Genomic DNA, 13,052 nt, shown 5'->3' on the forward strand with positions numbered 1-13,052 from the left:
TTAATAAATAATAACAAAGAAATTTTAATCAAAGAAACAACTTTTATTATTAAATATGCAACAACTAAATTTGAAAAAATAAATACATACCATAAAATTTTGAAAAATTAATCCGACAATTACATATTTATAATTTAAAATAATTTGTTCTTCAAACTATAATAATTAATAAATAATAATTATACAAAAAAATTACAATATTTTTAAATGGCATAACTTTGCTACTTAAATAAAACAAATGTTTTATAAAAAAAAATGTTCACTTTGTACAAATTACATCATTAATTCTGCATCATTTTGAGTTTCTTGAAAATTACATTGTACGATTAAATACTTTCTTATGTTTTCGAATGTAAATCTCCGACGAATACTGGACAATAAATTTTTGTAAATTTAGAAGCTCCTTTCAACGTCTACAAAAGTAATCGGAGCATAATTAAAGTATGCCAAATCATCATTTGTTATATCTTTAGAAAACTTTTCAAATTTTCCACTTCACTCCTTAATATTTTATAAATTTTCAACACAATACTAAAACCAGAATTTTCATCTATAAAATCATTCATTTTTTGTCAAAATATGCCAAATAAGTTTAACAGTTAAAAAATAAAAATTAATAAGCATACAAATTTCAAAATATGCACTTTCCTGCAAAATCTATCAAATATGCAAATTCAAATTTTAAATCTGAAATCATGGCACCAATAAACGAATTTATTTCACACTGCTATATTCAACAATAATTCAAAAGAGTATGCAAATTCTAGAAGTCCTTAAGCCTAATTATTAGACTTGTACCTAGTGTCTCATTTTTCTTGTGATTGATCTCGACTATCACATGAACGTCACTAAATTTTAAATGTAAATTTAATTTTCTGGTTGTATTTAAATGAGTCATACCTCGTGATTTAATACTCCTCGCAACTGTGACAGCAACTAAAGTATCATTAATTTTTTTTTCGAGTTCTTATATTAAATGTTAATTTGCAAAATAGTTGATTTATCCAATTTTTAGCAGTCAAAAATATCTTTATTCGATTTTTGTAAGTGGATAAATGATTAATGGTGCCTAAAATTCCATCAATTTAAAATAACACTAATAGTTTTTCAAACTTACAAAGTTGATTCAAGAGACCTTTAGCATCCCCATAGTTTACCTTTTTTATTAATTAATGACACATAAAAATCAATTTTTTTTCTTAATTTCGTCATTATATTTTGATACCCTTCTGATTTCACCGCGTTGAGGAAATTTGAAAACAAAGTTCATTTCTCTTGTGATTTCATAAAAACATCACGACGCATGGTTGATGAAATCTGAAAGTAAGTTGCTTCAACTTATTCATCTAATGCGTTTACTTATTTCGCTGCAACTACTAATACTAAATTTAACCTGTGTGCGTGACAATGTACATAAGGTCAGGAATTCTTAGCAAGTTCGTGAATTTTCACATGCACAGCGGTTGCCACGATGCACATTACGGGTGCAGTGACATAACTTTGACCAACTCAATAAGTTATGTATAAAATAATATTTTTCAAATTTATTATCATCGAAATTTATCTTGTCAGATCGAATCCTAAAAAAATGTGTTTTATTTTTGAACCCTGAACATTCAAATCTTACACGGATTCTCATTTGTTCTTGTTTACAGTGTTTATATTTTGATCGATAGAACATATTTTAAATTTCAATCTTTTTAATATGAAGCAATTTATTTTTCTGATTAATGCAATACAAAATAATCGAATTTCAATAAAGCATGGTCTAATATGGTACATTGATAATAACGAAGTGTAACGTATTTAAAATGTTAATAAGTGTCGAAAAAATGTCACGTTTCATATTGATAAATATAATATTAAGTTTACATTTTAATGAAAACTGAATCTATTTTTGATTTGATTTACTATATAATCTTGGCCAGTATCAGCCTTTTTGGTCTCTCCGGAGTTCTCAACTGGATTCGTTATAAATAGAGCAAATTCAATTTGTTCCCGAATGTATCATTTTGCGTCCGTAAAACAAAAACTTTAATCTACTATTTGTTGAATTTATAGCAGCCGCATTGAACTAACCTGAGTTTTATATAATAAACAATGCAATTTAGCGATATTTTTATCGAATATTTATCATACGTAATATCGAAGTAGTCAGCCATCACAAGTTATTAGAACTAGATTAAAACTGCAGTCGCAAGAACATACACCTCAAACTAAATATTTCAGTAAATTATTTACAGTTCAATCAAAAATGAGATTTTTTAAAAATATTTTATTAAATGATTCCTTTATGTTGTAGAATAATATAAGTTTGCTCACAAAGCGTACACGGTGATCCTCGCTTCCACTTTTCTTCAATATTGCAACTATTCAAAATCTGATTTTCGAAATATATTATTATACTGAAAACTATATTTTCTAACTTTTGAAATGTTTGGTACCATTTAAGGAATATCCTGTGGAATAGTGTGGATATACAAACTTAATTGTTTCAAACGAGATTCTATAATTTCAACTGTAAATTATTTATTAAACCAAAATTCAAATTCAAACGAGTTGTTTTTTAGTTATTTAACTCTCTATGTACTAAAGACAATAGATCCATTGTAATGGGTTTGGAAGATATAAGAAGATATATATATATTATATATATCTCATCACAATTAATTATGATTTGAAAGTTGTAGAAATCGATATGAACCAAAGAAAAAAAAATTAGTAATGATGGACCTTATATAATAAACACTAAATAAAATATTACATCTATTTTCTATTTTCTATTTGCATAATACCATTTTTAAAGACGACCACCTTTATAAATAACTTAATAACTGAGAAACTACTAGCTTAAATTTTGAATTAAGAACATACAAACATTATTAAAAAAATATCCTCTTAATAATTTAAATTAAAGAGGTGGTTCATTTTATTTGCAAAACAAATGATTGTATCTAAACAGGACACTCTTTAAGTATTACAAACAATCTCAAAAAAATGAAAATGTTGTGATTTAATATATTTGAAAATTTCGAAAAATCAGAATTTGAATAAATTCGTTATTAAAAAAAAGGGGGGATGAGCATGGGTTGATTATTATTTTATACTAAAAAGTTATTTTGTTACTGATGATGTAACAACTGTATGTACTAATATTTTTTTAACACAACAAAACTAATGATTTCATCTAGTTACATAATAATGTTTTTTAATTAATTTGACGGAATCGAGAGTAACTGACAAGGTGTCGATCTCAGCTCTTAAATCCAATTGTATTGATTCTCGGATTAAAGTCACCAGCTTGTGTTGCGGACTTATAGAATCTAATAAAAAAAACACTGTCTTCGGAGAAGCTCGGTGGGTTGGCCAGCTTATACGGACCACAATTACTGAAAATTGAAGTCACAATGTTTTCTTTAAGTACCTATACCTATAGGTATAATGTATAACGTCTGTATTTACATACTATACAGTCCATCGAACATGTGTGTTTTGAAGTTATCATTCTTTATTTCCCCCCGCTAAATCTTCGAGGTTGGGTTGACCTATTTTTTTTGTCTCCTGACTATAAAACAAAGGAGTACCTATTCACTACTTATGAACAAAATCAAATTATTTTTGAACAAAAACTCGTCTAAAAAAAACTTCTAACTAACTTTGGTGACGTTTATTCTACAGACGATAGAAACTTATCATTGTGTTCAATTGATCAATTATTATTTGTGATCAAATATTTCTATTGATTATAATTATCACTTTTGATCAAACGCTAAATTAAAAGTTCAAACTGTAATTAAAACACAATAGTAAGTTATCTTTAACACTTGGGAGTTATAATATAAACAAAAAATTGACAATATAGGCACGAAATCTCTAACAGTATATTATGCAAATCAAAATGTTGAATATCATAAGAACATCCCTTTTACAATAACTGTTTAAATTATTATTTATTATCATTGATGTATTGTTACTATAATAACACTATAATATTAACAAGTGTCTTATTAGTTAAATAATAAATTCATCAAAATCATTTATAATATCAATTATGTACACCATTTATTTTACATTTTATCTTAGAGAGAGGAGCTATGTAGTCTTATATAATATTCTTAAACGAGTAGGTATATAATATTATATCGTATTAATATTAATATTATAAAAAGTGCGAAACAATTAAAATTTCAAACGTATCAGATCACACAAATTCTTCAATATAACAGTAACAGCAGATAGTGCCAAAGTTTTTAAAATGTGGTCTGGCCATTCCAAAACTTTGCGGCTCGCGGCTTCGATATCTTAACATTATTTAGAATAGAGGTAGGTACCCTAATATCAATTATACGAATTTACTCATAATAAAGTTGAGGTGTAAATAAAATGGGAACTACCTGCCAATTTTATCAAATAGAAGCGTAACATGGACTTCAGTGACACACAGAAAAACTCCATAAATCGAAGAAAACTAATGTATTATTTCGGTCCCCTCGGTAATTCGAAATATCTGGTGCTGGGAGACACTCAATAATTATATATATATATTTTTTTTTTTGGCAAGAAATATGCAGCAACTCTCTGACTACAGTAATATTTTCAAAATGTAATTAATTTGAACATTGAAAATATCAAAACTAATTGTTTAACTCTCAACGTCACTTGACACTCTTGCCATTAGACCGAGGAATATATTAATGTGTAATAGGTACTGTTGATCGATTAAATAATAAATGGTAAATATGTACGTATGAAATGCAATTTTTCACCTCCATAGATCGAGATCCTTTAAAAATACAATTTTCAGCCCTGTCCACTGAATTTCGAACCATCAAATCTACTGGGTCATTATTACTGCGCTCTGCGCTGTATAATTTAAGTGCAGTAATACCGACAATCATTTTTCACAAATTACATTATATTAGATTTCTATTAATCGGTTATTTTACATCATATTATGTATTAATAGATTAATATTATAATCGATTAGAACTTCGAAATTAGCTTTGAAAATGTAGTATCAGTTTTCGAAACTATGTCATGTAAAACTAGAAAAATAAGTTCAGGGAATTTTATATTATATCCTTGACGAAAACGTAGCAGGAAACTATATGTTTTTTATCCTACTGCATAAAATAATAATAATAATAATTCTTTATTTAATGGGAATAAATTCCATATAAAATATTACAATATAATTAAATTCTAATTTAATACAATTAAGTTACAATAAATAGTCACAAATACCAGTAATGCCTAGTAGCGATGACAATACAATGTAGGCTTGTATGGACAACAATTATAAGTAACATATAACAATTATGAGATTATTCATAAAATATGTTTTCTGAAAGCTGATGAGAATTTATTAAAACAATCAATATTTTACACGAAATTTTAGTATGGTTAGTAAAATACTAATTTTAGTAATTAGTTTATTTATTTTGGAGCATACATACTGCATATTTATCTACCTAGTAACCACAGATTTATCATAGATTCACTGACGAAAGCAGTAGGTACCTACATGTTTATGATTGAATATTAATATTTTCAGTTATTTTTTTTTAAATTGTATAATTCAGTACATTATTCAATTACTTTGTTCATATATTTGACGAAATGCATAACCTTGATTAGTCAAAATTGATAAATCATAATCATAAATAAATTTAATGTAGGAACCAAGGCTGGGCTAAAGTGTTAACAAGTTGAATTTCATGTTATTTAAAATTTTGAACTTAATTATTAGTGACTTTTAGGTTTCCATTACCTATTTTAACTATAGTGACTTAAGTTAATTGTTTTTTTTTTAAACTAAAGTGAACAAAGAATTAAATTTTTCATTTTACAATTTTTCAATCTTTTTTTAATTACATTGCGATTGACTTTGTCACTTTCAAAGAAGATTTAGATTTTTTTTTAGTGACGAAAAACTTAAATGAAATACAGTACGTAAATACTATATACTTTTAAATTGATACACAAATATTAGATTAGTGTTATAAACAAAAAACAATTATAATACAAAGTATCAATACAATTGTTGTTTTAAGTATTTTTAAATTTTAACTTAAGTTAACCAACAATTCAATTATTGTTAAAAATTTTACTATTATTGTACATTAAAATAAGTTAACTGAGTAAAATTAAAATTAAAAACTCGCACTCTAATTTGGTGAATTACGCCTTTTTTACTGTGGTTATCACTGCAAGCGAAGTACCCATCTACTTTAATTTTCGAAAAACTGTATAAACAATTGATTTGGCAAAAATAAAATTCAAACCGACGTTTGAGGCAGGATAGTAACAAATAATGAGTAAAATATTATTGAATAGTTTTGTTGAAAAGCAAAAAGGTTTTTAAAAATTAAAAAAACCCATTTTACCACTGCAGCGTTTACAACTTTGTAAAAAATGCCCTTCACTATGGCATATTATCATATATTATGTAAGATATTATACTATAATAAATAATAATATTATTGTGACCTTCTTCCTTGGTCGTGCTTGAGAAATGAAAAAAAACGAAAATACGACTCTCGTCAGGTCCGATTTAAAAATGGATAAAAAGCTCACTTATATCAAAATCGAGTTTTTACGTCGTACGACGCGGTGGTTTTACATACTTACATCAACATCAAAGCCTTTGTATATTTTAGAAGTGTTATGTTGGAGAAAAACGCTTCGTATGGCAGTGCTCCAGACACATGTTTTTACATATACGAAGACAAACGATCCAAGATGATAAATCTCCAAGAAAACGATTTCGAAACATTTTGCGAAAATAAAAGTAAAATTGTCTAGTGTGTAGCGAGCTATTAGACTATGCGCAGCGGTTAAAGTGGGGAGGTTAGGGTTTTCCAGGCCCCCTATCTCTATAATGATGGTTAAGAACGTCCTCTTTAACGAATTATTCGTAAGGTATTCCGAAACGCTTCAATTATAACCAAATATTATTAGTCAATATAATTCAGAATTCCGTTGAGATAAAATTTTGGTTTTAATTTTTTTTTTTTAATCAATCGTTACTTTACTTTTATCGAATGTATTTAATTTCAAATTTATTACGGACTGATAAATATATGTGTAAAAATTATTTGTTTATTTGTAAATTGCTAAACTGTGTGGCTTGCTACGTATATTCGAATAGCCGATAATTGTGATTTTTTAACCAAGCTCACCCGCCGTGCGTAGGATTTAAATTTTTCTTGCACGATTTATAGAACTAAAGTACTACATTTATATGATATAAATATTTTTTGTCCCAATTATTTCTTTAGTTTTATCAAAAAGTAACCATTACTTACGCAACTTAATATTATGAAAAAAAAGAGGTATTGCGTGTTTCAAAATATTAAATTTGTATAAAACATTAGGTACTCCCAAAAATGTAGTAAGTATTATTTGTGATTTAAATTTTTCACGAAGCAAATTACAAATTTGGATATTATTCAGGGTTAAGAGTGGGATGAGTATGTTACACAATCACTGTCCATACATTACAATATAGTCTCACTGGTGCAGTGTCTGGGTTATGCTGTGGAAGTTTTAGGTGACACAAATTAACCACTCAAAATACTCGAATCAAAATAATAAAACACACTGACCATTATTCATCGTTATGAGGAGTTCAGTTTTCGCTCTCAGGATTCGATGTAGAGAGGTTGTTACTGTGTTAGGTGGTGCGCGCGAACTGTCTATGGGATGACGCGGCTATGCTGACCAGATAGTCGTATGGTTAGGTTAGGTTAGGCTTCATCAAAAGATTGTTTTGCGCATCCGAGAGGTAAATTTCTCTTGGGCGACAAGAACCTTTTTCGACCAAAATTTTTTTTCTGGGAGCATGTAAGAAAGCCACAAGACCTAGGTTATATTAGGTTAGTAAGACCTACCCTTTGCTATTTGCAAATAGGTACTTACCGATTTCTTGATTCAAGGTCGTATAATATAGGTAGAATCTCTTTGTCTGTGATAATGTTTTTATTGGGGTCTGGAGATTTCCGATTTCTAAATGCGACAGTCATCTGGTCGTTATTTATTTATCAGTCACATTTTATAAAAATTGTATAAGGATATGTTCACATATCCTTATAATAGGTACTTAGTTGATGTGACTTATTGGTAAGCTAAAAAAAATTATTTTACCATTGGAGATGGGTCCAAGGAACACCAGTTGGGGACCACTGTTTTAGATAGACAAGTAACGAAAAGTTACAAAAATTAATTAAAAACAGCTTAAAATCGCCATTCTGTTGGATTTGACGTACCTCCTCTTACCCCACTTATCACCAACGCACCAACTTTTTCAAACAAGTTTTCCAACTTCACGACTGAAGTTCGGTGACATAGAATCATCTGCGAAAACAGAATGAACCCAAAGTCTAAAACCAATTCCCTAGCCAAATGATACTGATTTGGGTTAAGCACGAAAAACGTAAAAAACAAAAAACAGATCTAATAAAAAATAGAAGCGGAAACGAAACTTTCCACTGATTAACGCGAAATTATTCAATGTAATAAATGTTAAACCGGAACTAAGGACCGAAGTTATATGTCGTAATAATAACAATAACAATAACAATAATATGTACATACGAGTATATACGAGCATAATATAAAAGTTTTGTGTTTTCTGCTAAAACAATAAATAGCTCGTCCGACTGCTGAACGGATGAGCGGATTCAAACGTTTTGGTGTCGGGAAAACTAAATTTCATACGACCATACAATAATCGATTTATTTCTTCCGATGTTCTGTACAGAGCGATTCGCCAAAACTCATGCTCATATCATTTTTTTCCCTTTAACAATGAATATTTTGATTTTTGGAAATTTCTAAATATACGTAAATATCATATTCCTAAATTCGTGAGATTTTTTTGTACTGTTCCAATAAACTCTTCTGTTTTTCAAAAGAACCCCCCCCCCTCGCCTCTTCTACTATAAATTATTTAGTGGGTAATTTAAAATAAAATTTCAGGTACTAAATTCAAAATTGAAACTAGTAGTTTCTCAGCTATTACAATATTTATACTAAGGATAATAGTTTTAAATCCAAATATGGTGAATAAAATATGTGGTTATAAAAAAATAGAAAACAGAGGTCATATCGGATCTGGTATTTATTGTAGGTACTTGGACCATTTTCACAACCAATGGAAGTTTAGATGGATTAATATTAATTAAGAAAATTCTCAAACTACCATGTCCCTCACATATCTTCTGAACCTATTACAGTGGACTCGCTAATATCCTTAGTAAGTACACGAAGTTAAATAACACAAAAACTACAATTTTAAATTTTGATTTTAGTACCTAGGTTAAAATGTTCAAAAAAGTTATTTTGGTGTGTGCTTGTCTGTTCAACGCTTGTTGTTCGAAGAAACTCGAGCTATGACTGTTTAATATACGTCTTCTGTGGAACGGAATTAAATATTTAACTATATTTTACAGTGTGATATTCAATCAAGCATGCTCACCTTTTTCCCTTTAACAATGCTACATCTGATTTTTGGAATTATTAAATATACACAACGTAAAATGTATTTTAAAATTCCTTGAGATTTTTCGTATTGCTTGACGATTGTTCTGTACTTAGCTACCGTTTTGCTCAAGTGGCGTTCCTGAGCAAATCTTCGAATATGAAGTTTTTCTCTAGTACCCTAGGCACTTCGTGTTTTGCTCAAATTTGACTCTTGCCAGTAACATTATATTATATACAAATATGTAAGTAATTGACTAAATAATAATAATAATACGATTTATTTATTGTCACTATAAAGCGTTAACGTAATTGTTACAAACATTATTCAAATTACTTACACAAGTAACATCTAAGACACGTGACAAATTTTGTAGGTACTTGAGAAGGGAGAGTAATGAGAGTAGATGCAATTATAAAATATTTAATTATACTACAACATGAAATTTAATAATTTCAGACGTTTGGATTAGAAGATAGGATTTGAAAGAGTTGGCACAATTCAAACTTATCGACTTGTTATTATTAGAAAAAATACTCTGATCGTCAACTTCCATAGTTTTTCTTTTTTTTAATTGATCTAGTTGGTACTTTTTAGAGGAAAAAATTAAATATGTTCAATACTTTTTAAAAAAACTTGTCAAAATGAAAACTTATAAACAATTTGATATTATTATTAAACATTCGTTAGGTAACTTATTGTTTGCACAGTCTTCGTTTAGATTGTCTTTGATTAATTTTAGTTTAAAATGTCAATAAAAAATGATTCATTCAGTCAAAGTGCTTAGGAACTTAGTCAAAGGTTATGCATATGTTTTATTATAGATATTCAAAAATATTACGATACAAAAGAACAATTATTTTGCATAAGCTCTTGAGTTCAAATTTTGAAAAATCCACAATTAGTTTGTAGTTAAAAATGTAAAAATATAAATGTATTATAGTTAAGTCTTGAACATATAACTTTAAAGCAACTTGCTCCCATACTATAAGTGTTTGACTTTAATGTTTTTGATACCCTATGGGAAAATCATTAAGAGATCTTCCTAAGATAATACGGAGCAAAGTGAATTGTTTTCTATATAATAAATACATTTGATTGGATCGTGGTAATAACTAATAATAGAGTTTTTTACGGAGTGGGTTAACATACTCAAGTCAAAAAATGCACTCCAAAAAAATATTGATACTATAAAATATCCAAAAAATAAGCTACTTGACCAATATAAACGTTTTTACCATCGCCTTTTCTAAATATAATCAGAATTACAAATTTGCTATTTGGAAAATTCCCAACAAATATTTAAAGTAAATTTTAAAATTTTTATTTTCAGTTTCAAGAAATAAAAACGAAAAAAAATGTGTATTATAATATAATATGCACAATTGTTTAAAAACAATATAAAAAAAATACAAAATACACTTAATTAAATAATTTAGCTGTTGTGAGTAGATTATGTACAATATAACTACTATTATATTATAACGGTTGGATTGCCATAATTAATGAAGAGACGAAAGTTTGCATAACAATCCATTAATTACGCCAATTATAGTGCGCATTATCGAGCCTACGTGTGACGCTTAGCGAAACAGATAATGTTTGAATATTATGGCAATGTTTAAATGATTGACGCTCTTCCGACAATTTAAATGTTTCACGTCGATGCGATGTAATAATATTATATTATACCTAAACGCTATACGAGTAATCCGTACGCCCGTACGGTGGAGAGTAAACGGATAATTTGATGGTAATAATTACTGTTAACTCGCCCGGACAAAAGGTAAGTACGTCAACACCCAACAGTCTTGTAAAGTATTGGAGTAAATATATTTTAATTATTTTATAGTAGATTAAGAAGTACCGTCTTGGAATAATTTGAATTTGGAAATCAAATAATTTTATTTAAATACGACTTAGTTGATAGTTGTCTATTTTTTTCCAGTCAGAAGTGAAATCTTTGAATTTTTATGGGCAACAATCTAAGCCGCTTGACAAACTTAGTTTGGGAATTTATTTTAAAACACAGTTTTTTTATAACATTATTTTCATATATTTATTCAAAAAACGTGTAGGTATTAAATTATTTCAAAATGTTTAATTTAATTCAATCAAAAAGCACCCTACCGTGTCGTCTAAAGCATATTGTTGATGTACATGGGTATATTAAATAATTATTAAAATTGTAAAAAAACTCTAATGTATTCATCATATTTAACATGATATAACATTATAACAAACTAAGTTTTATCACTTTTACATAGGTGACATAAAATGATACAGTCGTTTATTTAACTATAAGTAATTAGGCACGTCATGCTTATTTTCATGTTTTCATCTTCAAAACAATGGCAAATAGTGATACGAAATCAGTCTTAATGAAGGTTAGGCAGGTAGTAATAATAGCTTAGTTACATGCGTAAATCATTATTATTTGGAAATATTTTCTACTCTTTTGAGTAGTTCCACCTTGAAGTGTTTCTTCTAAGAAATATAGTGGTGTATCATTTTCCCTCGACATAATAGTATGCAATGTTAATAGCCTCTCTTCCTTATTTGGCATAGTCTCTTGAAATAAATGCAAAAGGTTAACTCCGCGGTTGATCATTTTCGTCGAAACCTATATCACTATTATTGTGACGTGAACTGAAAACTAAAAATTAACGGCTAAGAGACACGGGGTTTGTGTACACTACACAGCGGAGTGTATAAAAGGGTTAGTTGGGTACAACCACCTCCCCTGAAAATGTGTTTACCTACGTGTATTATTAATACCCATCAATTATGCACACCGAGAATTTTGGATCTAAATTGCAGTGAGGTTTATCCCCACCAAAAATTAAATCCCTTATACTCCTCCGATGACACAACATATGTACGTATGCAGGGCCGTATTTATGGGGGGCAATGGGAACATTTGTCCCAGGCGGCCACATATTGATCTGTTTAAGGGAGGGGGGGTGGGCATGGAGTAATACTGTATCAATATAATATATTTTCTTTTTGGAAAGAAATTTCAAAGTCAACAATAACTGATAAGTGATAGAGCATAGAATGTAATTAATATTATTTTAACTTAACCACGGTTGTAGATAGATAACTATGACATAACAATAAAGAATTATGACTAAAAATGTGTTAAGAAAAATCGAAAAGTGGATTTATATTTGGGGGGGGGGGGAGGAATATGGTTGACCCGGGGCACAAAAACTTGTAAATATGGCCCTGTGCGTGTGCCATATAGGTGCCCATGTATGCATCATTATTCTTACTTCTTAGGAAGAAATATAAACATTTTTTTATTACAATCAATGCAAAGTATGTAATGGGTACGTTAATTGTACAAGAAATCGAAGGTAAAAAAAACAAATTATGGGAACCAAAAACGTTATACATCAATTGCAACCGGTCGATATCGGAGTACCGAGAAATATTATAACTTAATCAAGTGTAAAAGTTTAAAAATAAATGATATTTTTTGAAGTTTTGAAACTTATCCAAGTACAAACACAAACATATTCAAATTATAGCAGTATTCGAAAAGAAAATATCATACAACATTGTAATA

The sequence above is a fragment of the Myzus persicae genome, unplaced genomic scaffold (assembly GCF_001856785.1).
Source record: "Myzus persicae strain clone G006 unplaced genomic scaffold, MPER_G0061.0, whole genome shotgun sequence".
NCBI lineage: Eukaryota > Metazoa > Arthropoda > Insecta > Hemiptera > Aphididae > Myzus > Myzus persicae.